Raw genomic sequence first — 11,803 nt, 5'->3', positions numbered from 1 at the left:
AACCACTGGAGTCCAAGGGCTGTCAGTCCATCACTTTATACTATAAAGTTCCAGTCCCCTTTCCCAGGGGCAGGTTCTTCCAACATAACCCCTCTTGGGGTGTATGTTTGGAGATTCCCCCCTTGGCTGGGGACCCCCCGCAAGGTCAGTCCTCGAGGGTGAGCAAAAGAGATCTCCCCAGGAGCCTTGGTCCTGGGGAGTTACATCAAATGTCTACTTAATAATTATTAATTTTTTGCCAGCTTTAGTATAATTCCTTCAATTATATTGTACTTATCCTGTACTACTGATAGTTTTATTGTTTATATTGTGTAGTAAATAATTCTGATTAAAATCTTTTGTCTGTTCATCTGTGATAATGATGAGTTCATTTCATATCAATATATCTGATTTTCCATCATTAAAACCTGCAGGACAAAAGTGGTTCAATCACAGCTCTGTAATTCCTTAAATTCCAACCCTTGGCATAATCCGGGGCTGAGATTGGATCCAGCCGCCCCCAGGCTCCTCTCTGAGCAGGAGTTTAGAGAGCCAGGGAGTCCTTTCTGCACCTCGGGACTCAAGGGCAGGACTTCTTTAATGAACTTTGTCTAAACCTTCCACTCCCCCCGGCAACAGGGGATGACAGGGAAAAGGGAGGGGAAAGGGGAGAAAAGGTGGAAAAAGGGGGTGAGACCCCTTCAACTGAGCGGTTGAGGGGGTGGGACCCCCAGAGCAGAGCACGGGGAAGCTGTGGTTTGACGGGACGATCGGAAAGGGGTGGGAGAGAAGGGAAAAGGGGTGGGATCCCCAAAACTGAGTGTGAGGGGGGTTGCGACCCCCAGCCTAAGTGGGAGGGGTTGGGAGCCCCTGGCTGAGCACAGAGGGTCTGGAAATTGGGGGGACGTTGGGAAAGAGGAGGGAGAGGGGGGAAGAGGGAGGTGGGACAGAAGGTCGAGGGGTCCCTTTGTGTCCCCCATCACATGAGCGTGACCCCCCTTCTTCATTTCCTGCCGGGGGTTTTGCAAACAGGGCCTTGTTGGAGTTGTTTTACCCCATTCCAGGCAGAGCATCCTGCTACAGGACCCCCATGGGACCCCCTACGCCCTTTCTCACCCTTTTCCTCACTGTCCCACTCGTTTCCCACCCTCCCTGCAATCCCCTGCTCCCCCCACAGCTCGGTTTGGGGGTGGCCCCCTCCCCCACCCTGTTCAGTTCAAGGTCTCAGCCCCTTCTCACTCACTTTGACGATGCAAAGCGCATCCCTTTTCCCCCCTCTCCCACCCCTTTCCCATCAGACCCCCAAACTCCAGCTGCCCCAGTTGCTCTCACTAAATCTGGGAGTCCTACCTCCCCCTTTCTCTCAGTTTTGTGGGTCCCACCCCCCTCCTTCTCCATTTGGGGACCCCAGCTGTTCCGATCCACTTCAATGCAGAGGGGAACCAGGTTCTAAAACACTCCCATAAGCCAGGTTAAGGCACAAACGAGGCCAGATGCTGGATCCCAAAACGAGAATTCCACTTTGTTTTGGAACACAAAAGAGCAGAGAGAAAGAAGGGAGATAGGACAGTGGGACAAGCTAAGGGGAACTGTTAAAAGCACAGGACAGGAGTTAGCAGCACCAGGAAGTGCTGCTGCCTTGCAAGCTGGTAGATCTCTGCTGGGCTTCTGCCCTGGTCGCCTTGTAGCCTCTGAGGAACAAACCCAACCCGCAGGGGAAGGGGGTGGCAGCAGCTCCCGCAGCAGTCCTGCAACAGCTCCCCACAGTCCCCGGGCACGGCCTTAAATCCCCTCGCCGTGGGACCCCTGGATGCCCCCTGGCCCGTTCACCAGGATCCAAGCAAAGGTCTCCTGGCACCGAGATGGGCCCCGAGTGTCCCTTGGCTGGTTCCCCGGTCTCCAAGCGAGATCCGCCTGGCACACCTTCTCCCATTTTTGGATTGTCACAAGTTTTTCTCTTGTTTGCTCCTCTGCCTGCCTCTGCTGGCTTGCTGTGTGCCTCCTGGAGCTTTTGCAAGGAGCTCGGCTCCTGCAGCAGCCCGGCTGTGGCACCAAGGCTTTGGAACTCTGCTAAGGGAAAAGGTGAAGTTGCTGTTGGGCCAATGTTCCAGTGCTATTGCTAAGGGAAAATGTGAAGCTGCGGTGGATGGGGAGGATGTTGAGTTGCCCTGGAACTGGCCCAGTTGAATTAAAGTGCAGGTTGAAGGGTCGGTGCTGTTGCTAAGAGAGCAGCCCTGTTGCCGGGGAGCAGCCAATGGGGAGCTGCCCAGAGGCAGCCAATGGGGAAGCTGCGTGGTGGCGCAAAGGGCCAGCCAATGGGAGAGTGCGATGGAGCCAAGTGTAGCCAATAGCCAGCCAATGGGACCCCGAGCGGACGGGCAGCCAATGAGGAGCTGTGGCCGGGAAGGTGCTGAGGGACTGCGCATGCTCTGGGCCAGTCCCCGTGGGGGGCTTTTCCCAATTGTCCCCTGTTCAACTCACTTCAGCCTCCAACCCTGATAATTCCTGGCATCCCCCTGTCGCTGCAGAGATCCACATGGGTTCTGCACTTGACCGCCCTGGGGCAGGGGGTGAGCAGGGCATAACCAAGCTCAGGTGTGGACACCTGACATTTCTGGGGGTGCCTAGAAGAGAAGCTTTGGGCAAGGTGACTGTGGTTAAACCTGTCTGGCCATCCAGGGACAGCCAAGTTGCTCTCTCCCTTCCCCTCCTCAGAGACGCTTCCTGTGGGGCCAGCACTGCCCAGGGACAGCCAAACCCTTGGGCTGGGACCAACAGCGCTGCAGCCACGAGCACCAACCCAGCAGGACAGGGGCTGCTCTGGGCAAAGGGAACTGCAGCCCAGCCACAGCCAGAGCAGGGCTGCTCAGGGGGCCCTTCCAGCCTCTGGTATTCTGGGACTCAATGAAGCTTTTCCTTGGAGAGCTCTTTGAAGGCCCAAGTGAGAGAGAGGCAGAAGTGCAGCTGTCAAATGCAGCAGGATAAACACAGCAGTTCCATTGAGGAACATTTCTGCACTCAATCTGGGGAAGGGCCTGTGAGGTCCCTTCTCTCTGCAGGAGCTGATGGCTCAGCCCGTGACTCAGGGCTGGGCCAGGGGCTCTCCAGCTGCCCCTGCCCTGGCCTGTGACAGCCCAGCACAAGGCCCCTGGCTGGCACAGGCCCTGGGAGATCCCCTGTGCCTCAGGGCCTGGGCTCACTCCAGCAACGGGGCTTCTCTTTGGGCTGCCCCGTCCCTCGTGCTGAGCGCAGGATGGGACAGCAGCAGGCACAGCTGGGCCCTGTCTGTGCCCGCAGCTGAAAGGAGCAGCCTGGGCACAGCACGGGGAGGCTGCTGCTGGCAGGGCACAGCAAAGGGCCCGGGCAGGCTGGGCACTGGCACCCCCTTGTCCTTCCCTCAGCGTCACCCCCCAAGGCAGTGCCCCCGGCAGAGCCCTGAGCCAGGCGGGAGGGACAGGATCTGCCTTCCCCGGGCTGGGGGTCAGGGCTGGGCCTTTCTGCTGCCTCCAACCAAGCCAGGCTGTTCTCAACATCTCAGCTGCCTGCACAGAGCCTTTGCCTCCCTGCACTCACGGCCCCCAAGGATCTGCTGGAGAGTCCCTGGGGAGGCTTTGTCAGGAATGGCCCTTGGGGGGCTCCTGAAGGCTCCAAGGGACTGCAGGGTTTTCCAAGGCCTTTGGGTTTTGCTTTGGAATCTCGCAGAAGTTTGTGCAACCCTGACCTCCAGTTCTCTGCTCTAATGAGTCCCTGAAGAGGCTTGGTCAGGAAGGGCCCTCAATGGGGCTCGTTAATGCTTGAAGGGACTAAAGGTTTATTCAGGTCCTTTGCCTTTCCTTTTGACTCTGAGTCTAGGAGAGGTTTGATCAATCATGGTCTCCAATTCTCTGCTGTAATTAGTCCCTTGAGAGGCTTTGTCAGTAGGTCCTCCAGGGTTTTTAAGGAGCTTTGGGATTTCCTTTGGAAACTGAGCCTTTGAGAGCTTTGTGCAATCATGGCCTCCAATCCTCTCCTCCAACCAGTCCATGAGGAGCCTGTCTTGGGAATGGCCCTCAGTGGGACCCATTAATGCTTTGAGATACTTTGGGTTCTCCTTCTGACTTTCACTTCTGGACAGGTTTGTGCAATCTCCCCTCAGTACCTGAGGTTCAAGGACTCAGCACCAAAAGCCCCCCGGGGCTCATTCAGATAAAGCAAATCCTAACAAACCACGGCCCTTCCTGGGATTTTCCTCCAGTCTAGCCAGTAAATTAGGAATGTTGTCCCATGGAATCAGGGGACCATTGTGACACTGCAGGGCCCCAGGGAACTCTTTTGCCTGCGACGAGGGTCAGCACAAGAGACACCGACACCAACTTTGGAGAACAAGTGTGTAATTTTCCTGCAGTGCAAAGCAGCAAAGAATGACAAAAGGCTGAGCTCAGTAACGCACCTCATCGTTCCTACCAAGAGTGCCTGGAGTGAGTAGAAAAGCTCCCTGCCCAGTTGCCCTCATCTGTTCCCCTCAGCCAGGCCCGCACGGCAGCGGGGGAGCCCCGGTCGCAGCCAAGGGTTGGAGAACCCCTCCCGGGCACGGGGAATCCCACCCAGGGCGTCCACTCCTAGGGGAGGGCTCCATCTCTGCTGGGAGGGGGTCCAGCTTTTCTGGCCTTGCAGAAACAAGCTCGCAGAGCTACGAGTGTGCAAAACCATCTGGCTCCATTCTCCTCCTGGGTTCCACCCACAGCCTGGCCAGGGCTTAAGGGGAAAACCCAGGCAGTCAACCTGCCCCATCTGCTGCCAAACAAGGCCACACATCCACTGCCAGGGCCTTGACCACTCTCTAAAGACAGAAAGATAAAGATCACATTTTGCTCACAATCAGACATAAGATTTGATTAATCAACACATACAAATATCATTCACTAATGAGCTGAGACTCACAGATCTCACTAATAAGCACATTTATTTTGTTCAGGGGCAGATACACGGGGAGTCTTTCCACACTACATCTTTGACCAACAAACATACACAGTTTTAGCTAAGGAGCAAATACAGGGATAAACAGACTGTTAGGTTGGAAGGTTCATCTGGAGCTCAGCTTTGGCTCAGGGCCTGTTGTTCAGCCTCAGCACTTCAGTGACAGCCACACAGGGCTTTACATGACACACACAGTTTCCAGATTCATTAGATATTCTCCCTTACTTAAGACATAGATGTTACTTTGCTTTACACAGTCACCTCCCCTATTGCAAGTCCTTAGTTGGTCCTTTGGGGTCTCCTTCAGGGCTCTCTGGTGGGTTTTTTGGTAGCTGGTGCCCCCCAAAGTTGAGGTGTCCACTTCTTGCCCTCGGTTCTGAGCAGACACAGTGTCATTACCTTTCACCACAAAGACTGGAACGTTTGGGTTTGATCTTCTCTGGGCCCACAGAGCTCAGCTTCCATCCTGTTTGCTTAGTTACATCCCTGATCCAGTTCTCCAGGACCTCTCCAAGATTACAGTTTTCCTTCCTTGGCCATAGAGAAATGTTGGGAGCAGTCTTCTATATCCCACATCAAATCCCCCCTTTTTTCAGACTAAGCTCCTGAAGGGATAGAGTGTCTTAGGAGCTTTATTTCATTTTACAGCTCAAGGCATTAGAACAGCTACAGCACTGAATCCTGATGCAAGCTAAAATACAAATGCCCTTCCAGCTTTGGGGCAACCCTTCACAGGTGTTATTTCCACACACCAATCCCACCCCGTTCCTTTGGGGACCGGCCAAGGATCAGTCATTTCCCCAGCAGGAAGGGTTTGAGGACATTGGGGGTGATTTCCCACAAACGGGCCACTCTCATTAACACAATCCACTTGTCCTGTTCCTTTAGTGGGGGTCACAGCTTTGGACACAGGCAGGATTGTCAGAGGTGGTGGGGGGTACTTGCACACTGACTGCGGGGTCTACTTTTTGGGGAACACAAGTGCTCACCCAGTGACCAGGAATCATTTCTGCCAGAATAGGGAAGGCAGAAATGGTGAATGGCTTCCTTGTCTTTTCAGGTAAAGGAGTGCACACCCAGCAATCCCTTGGAGGCAACACTTGGGTCACGTTTGAGACTAAAAGGAGATGTAAATTTTGCTCCCAAGTCAAGACCCAATTAACTATTGTCAGGAGAGCCAAAGCAGACTTAAGCATTTGGTTTCTTCTCAGACAACCTCTCAGTTACCCAAGGGGCTCTGGCCTTTGGAATTCTGCAATAATGCATCCCTGACTTGACTTGTTGGACCACTTCTACAATCAAGTGGGCACCTCTGTCTGATGACATTCCCAAATGTACCTCGAATCCAGGGATTCTTGGATTCAACAGTATTCCACTCACTTCCCCAGCCAAGTTGGTGTGACAAGGAAAAGCCTCTGGCCACCCAGAGAAGGTATCCCCCAAGACCAGGAGATCTTTACACCCCCCTTGTCTGGGCAATTCAGTCACATCCATCTGCCAACATTCACCTACAACAATTCTACATTTTCCATCACCTGTTCCCACTCCACTGGCAGGGTTTGGATTATTTCTCTTCCACACACCACACTGCTGACTCACTGCTTGTACAACTGGGGTCAGTTTTGGACCAAGAACCCACTTGGGCAAATGTTACAGTGCAGAAACAAATACAAACACAAAACAAGGATTAGTGGAGAAAACAAAGCCAGAGACCAAATGGGGGAACACCAAATAACCCACCCAAAGAGCTGGAAGATCCACATGTCTTAGAGGGACAGGATTCCCCAAAAGAATGCCTTATTATCCAGTGGGATCTTCCCCCATCCCAGACCAGTCCAGGGATCTGTGGTCTTCTCCAGGAAAGTCCTGGGGCCGGCATGAAGATCCAGAGATCCCTCGGATCCACGGGAGATCAGGCAGAGGGTCCCATCTGGGGCCAGAAATGGTCTCCAAAAGCAGCAGAAAGCAAGTCCTTAACCCCAGCTGGGAGGTGTTAAGAAGCAGGCATTCTTTAGGGCAGCGTGCTGGACGCCTGCAGGAGAGTTCTTCTAATCCAGCCTGCTCAGGGACACAGGCAGGGCTTGGGATTACACCCACTGATTCCAGAGGCATTGGATATTCCCCCTTACTGAACACATGTCCATTACTGTGCTTTACACAGTCACACCCCTATTGCAAGACCACTCTCTAGATACAGAAAGAGAAAGATCAGATTTTGCTCACAATCAGACATCTTTTGTTAATGAACAGACACAAACAGGATTCACTGATGAGCCCAGACTAACAGATCTTCCTAAGAAGCACACCTGTTTGGTTCAGGAGCAGATACACAGGTGGAGTCCCATCACACCACATTTGTACCAACAAATAGACCCAGTTTTAGCTCAGGAGCAGATACATGGAGACACAGCCCATTAGGTTGGAAGGTTCATCTAGAGCTCAGCTTTGGCTCAGGGGCTGTTGTTCAGCCTCAGCACTTCAGTGACAGCCACACAGGGCTTTACATTACACACACAGTTTCCAGATTCATTACAGAGTCTTGCTTATGTAATACAGACACTTGTGGGCAACACTTGGATCACCTTTGGCACTAAAAAGACATGTAAATTTTCCTCCCACGTCAACAGTGTTTGAACTGTGTTCAGAAGAGCAAAACAAGAGTGAAGCATTTTGTTTCTGCAGTCAAGTGGGAACCTCTGTCTGATGACATTCCCAAAGGCATCCCAAATACAGGGAGGATTGCACTGAACAGGATTGCAGTCTCTTTCCCAACCTGCTTAGTGCAACAAGGAACAGCCTCTGGCCACCCAGAGAAGGTATCCCCCAAGACCAGGAGATCTTTACACCCCCCTTTTCTGGGCAATTCAGTCACATCCATCTGCCAACATTCACCTGCAACATTTCTGCATTTTCCATCACCTGTTCCCACTCCAGTGGCAGGGTTTGGATTATTTCTCTTCCACACACCACACTGCTGACCCACTGCTTGTACAGCAGGGGTCAGTTTTGGACCAAGAACCCACTTGTGCAAATGTTTCAATAATTTGCTTCACTCCAAGGAATCCCCTCATGTTCCCCATCCACCAGGTCACAGGAGATTGGCTCAGGGACTATTATTTGCCCACTTGGGGGAACTGCCCAGCCTCCTGGAGCAAATTTTGCTCTAAGGTTTCAAGGAGTTGACAATCCTTAGCACTAGACTCATTTTCTTCTACTGGGAGAAGGATCTCTGTCAGGATCTCTGACCTGGTGGTGGGGAGTTCTGTGCATCCAGAGAATTGTTTTCCATGCCGGACAAAGCTGCCCCCCCTGGGAAACAATTCCCAACCAGGACTTTCCAAGGGGCTGTCTCCTAAGTCAGGTCTGCCCCAATACACTTCCCCTCTAGTCTGGAAGCAATCCCGCTCTGGGCTTCCTTTGCTGGGGCTGGGGCAGTTGACAGGTTGCTTCTTTCCTTCCTGGCCCAGCCTCCCTTGTCCTTGGAGAATTCCAAAGCCCACAGAGGCTCCTGGGCTCTGGACTACTTGCACTTTGTGTTTGGGATACCCCATATCCACTCAGCCCAAGGAAATTCCACAGGGCCACAGTCTGACCCCAACGTTGCTGCTCAGCATCAGTGGCTATCAAAAGATCATCCACACCCTGCAATAAGGCTCCAAGAGGGTGGGTTTGGACTTCTCCATTCCTCCAGTCCCTTTGCCAATTGAGTTCCAAATATTGGGGGGCTATTTTTAAACCCCTGCAAGAGGACCACCAAAGTCAGATGGGTTTTCCTCCCCGGCTTTGCATTTTCCCATTGGAAAGCAAAAAGCTCTTGACTTTCCCAACTCAAAGGGAGACACAAAAAGGCAGCTTTCAAACCTAATCCTTTGAAACATATTAAACTCTAATTTAGGGGAGTGAGCAAAGTGTAAGGATTCGCTACGACTGCTTGTATATCTTCTACTCTATTCTTTACAGCTCTAAGGTCTTGGACTAACTGGCATAGCCTTCCATTTGCCTGCTTGACTGGCAAAACTGGAGCATTCCATTTAGATTCACATTCTTTTCACAAGCAAAATTTCATCAATTGTTCTACAAAGGGTGAGAATCCCTTACAACTTTCTATTTGCAAAGGACATTGCTTTGGCCCCACCAACCCCACTCCAGGTTTCTCTGGAATTCTCACGGGTTCTGCTCTCTTGGATCATGGAGGCACCTCTCCAGCCCATCCTGTTGGAACCACTGCATCCCCAAGTGATGGTGGCAGATGGATTACTTCTGCTTTGGGAGACTCTCATGCAAAACTAGAAACTTGCACAGAATTAGGCTCTGCAATAATAACCTATATTGGACCATTTTTCAATTGGATTGTGGCATTTCATTTTGCCAAGAGATCTCTCCCAAGCAGAGGCTTTGGGGAATTGGGGAAATACAAAAACTGGGGAGCCAACCACTGTTTTCCCAATTTCAAAGCCACAGCATTAAAAATGGCCCAGTTTCCCAATTCCCTGGCACACCAGACAATTGTTCTAGAATTGTCCCTTGAGTTTCATTTTCCTGGATTTAACACAGAGGAACAAGTTCCCACAGCCACAAACAATTGTGCTTAGCTTGGCTGGAACCAGATGTTCTGATGGGGAAGAATCCTCTGGTGCCCCCTCAGTCGTCTTCAGTGATGCCACGAGAGGGTTCGGAGGGTTCTGAAGTTTCAGTTGTGGACAATCCCATTTCCAGTGTCCATCTTTCTTACAGGATGCAGAGGGACTGATCCCAGGTCTCCTGGGGGGATGTTTGAAGCAGGCTGCCCATGCTCTCGTCCTCTTCCTCTCCCTGGGGGCACCATTTCCTCGGGGATTTCTTCCAGAACTGCAACTCCAACCTCCAACAATGTCCCCAAATTAGACTGATCTTGTCCCTCAGCTTGATTTTCCTTTCCGGGCTCACACCAAGGGCTCTGAGGGCGCTGCATTCACACCACAATCTTTCTGCCCTTTCACAGGTTCTGCAAAGTGAAAAACACATCACCAGACATAACCTCCTTCCACTTCTGTTCCCCTTCTCAAACAGCATCAACTGCAACAATGGATTCTAATTCAGTGTTCCAGAACAGCCACCCTTTGATTCCAACACTCCATTAAATTCTCCCTGGGAGAATTTACAAGTACAAAACAATATTGATGGATAAAACAAAGGCAGAGACCAAATTCCAGAATAACAAAGAACCCACCCAAAGCGTTGGAAGATCCACAGGTCTCAGATGAGCAGGATTCCCAAAATACCAAAGAACCCCAGTGTGCTGAAAGATCCATATCTTTGACATGGGCAGGATTCCCAATAAGAATGCCTTGTTATCCACTGGGATCTTACCTGTGTCCCAGACTGGGCTGGGGATCTGTGCTCTTCTGCAGCAAAGTCCTGGTGCTGGCGTGAAGATCCAGAGATCCCTCGGATCCGCGGGAGATCAGGCAGAGGTGTCCTGTCTGGGGGCCAAAAATGACACTGAAAAGCAGCAGAAACAAACTTCTTCACCCCAATTTGGAGATGTTAAAAAGAGCATTCTTCTTTATTCAGCATGCTGGGCGTTCAGAGGAGAGCTCCTCTAATCCACCGTGCCAAAGGACAGACAGGGCTGTTTATTACACACACTGTTTACATGTGCATTCAATAGTCTGGCTTACTTAATACAGATTCAGTACTTTGCTTTACATAGCCACACCCCTATTGGAAGTCCTTTTCTGGGCCTTCCGGGCCTTCTCTGTCATCCTGACCTCAGTTCTTGAGCAGCACAGCACCACTGTGTTTCACCACCAAATATAAAGTTTGTTCTTTCATTATCTGGGTACCCAGAGCTTAGTTTCCATCCTGCTTGTTTGGGACATCCCTTCTCTAATTCTCTAGGACTTCTCCAGGATTACATTGTTCCTCATTTGGGCACTCCGGGGGACTGTGAGAAGAGTTTCTATTTCTTCTCTCAGTGGTTTGATGGAGACCATGAGGAGCTGGGAACTCATTGCAGGGACAGGAGGGAGCAGTTGGGAAGTACTAGGCAGGTGGGGGAGAGAACTGTTCAGAGAACAGCTGAGATACAGCTCGAGCAAGCTGAAAACTAAACTGTCATTTGGGGTCATCCCAGAACGACTGGATTTCAGCAATTACTCAACACAGGTGCCACCTCCTCCAGCCAAGCCCAGGAGATCAACCTCCTCAGCAGCTGCAAGAGCGGGATGTTCATGTGCCTGCTGCCATCTCCCCAAAGCCATTATCCCACTCCTGCTGACAAGATGGGCAAGAGGAGCATCTACCTCACAAGATCTGCTGCCGCAAGAAGAGCGTGTCCCAAAGGATGTCCTCAGCCTTCTCAGAGGGGACGTCAGATCCTCTCCAGGGATGGTCCCAGCCCTTCCCAACCCGGACTGGGCACCAGCTCCAACTCTTCCCTGGAAAACAAACAACAAATTCATGAACAGAGATTACAAACCAAAAGTGGAAACAAGAAAAAAAGGTAAAATGTTAACCTTCTGTCAGGGTTCTGAGGAAGGCCCAAGCCCTGCAGGCCAAAGGAAAACCCCACCTCCTCCAGCTGAGGAAAACCCAGGCCTTCTCCCTGCCCTGCAGCACTGGCCCAAAGAAAGGCTCCTAAGCCAAGGCAGGCAGCCCAAGCCTTTCCTGGCCTGCAGCCCAAAGCAGCTGGTGTTCTGCAGCCCCGCCTTTGCTCCCCCCACGGGGGTTTGTTTTTGGCAGGCTGGCTGCCCCTGCCCCAGCCCCGCCCAGCAAAGGGGCAGTAGCAGAGGCTGGGGGCAGAGCCGGGCTCCCATTTCACACCCAGCCCAGAGCACCCGCCCACCCTCCTGCCAAGAAGCAGCTTGGCAGCCGGCTGAAGAATTCC

At 52.0% G+C, this 11,803-nt stretch overlaps 1 long non-coding RNA gene across 1 annotated transcript; it reads right to left on the bottom strand.

The window, feature by feature from the left end:
- Positions 1 to 8,960: 8,960 nt before the first annotated feature.
- LOC135404355 (uncharacterized) lies at positions 8,961 to 11,558 on the bottom strand. Its single transcript, XR_010425625.1, has 3 exons — positions 11,220 to 11,558; positions 10,285 to 10,397; positions 8,961 to 9,919 (listed from the first exon to the last, which is right to left on the bottom strand). It is a non-coding gene; the product is annotated as an uncharacterized LOC135404355 (long non-coding RNA).
- Between the last annotated feature and the right edge of the window lie 245 nt (positions 11,559 to 11,803).

The sequence above is a fragment of the Pseudopipra pipra genome, chromosome W (genome assembly GCF_036250125.1).
Source record: "Pseudopipra pipra isolate bDixPip1 chromosome W, bDixPip1.hap1, whole genome shotgun sequence".
NCBI classification, from domain to species: domain Eukaryota; kingdom Metazoa; phylum Chordata; class Aves; order Passeriformes; family Pipridae; genus Pseudopipra; species Pseudopipra pipra.
Note: the sequence above shows the minus strand (reverse complement) of the source record. Positions and strands in the feature narration are given on the sequence as shown.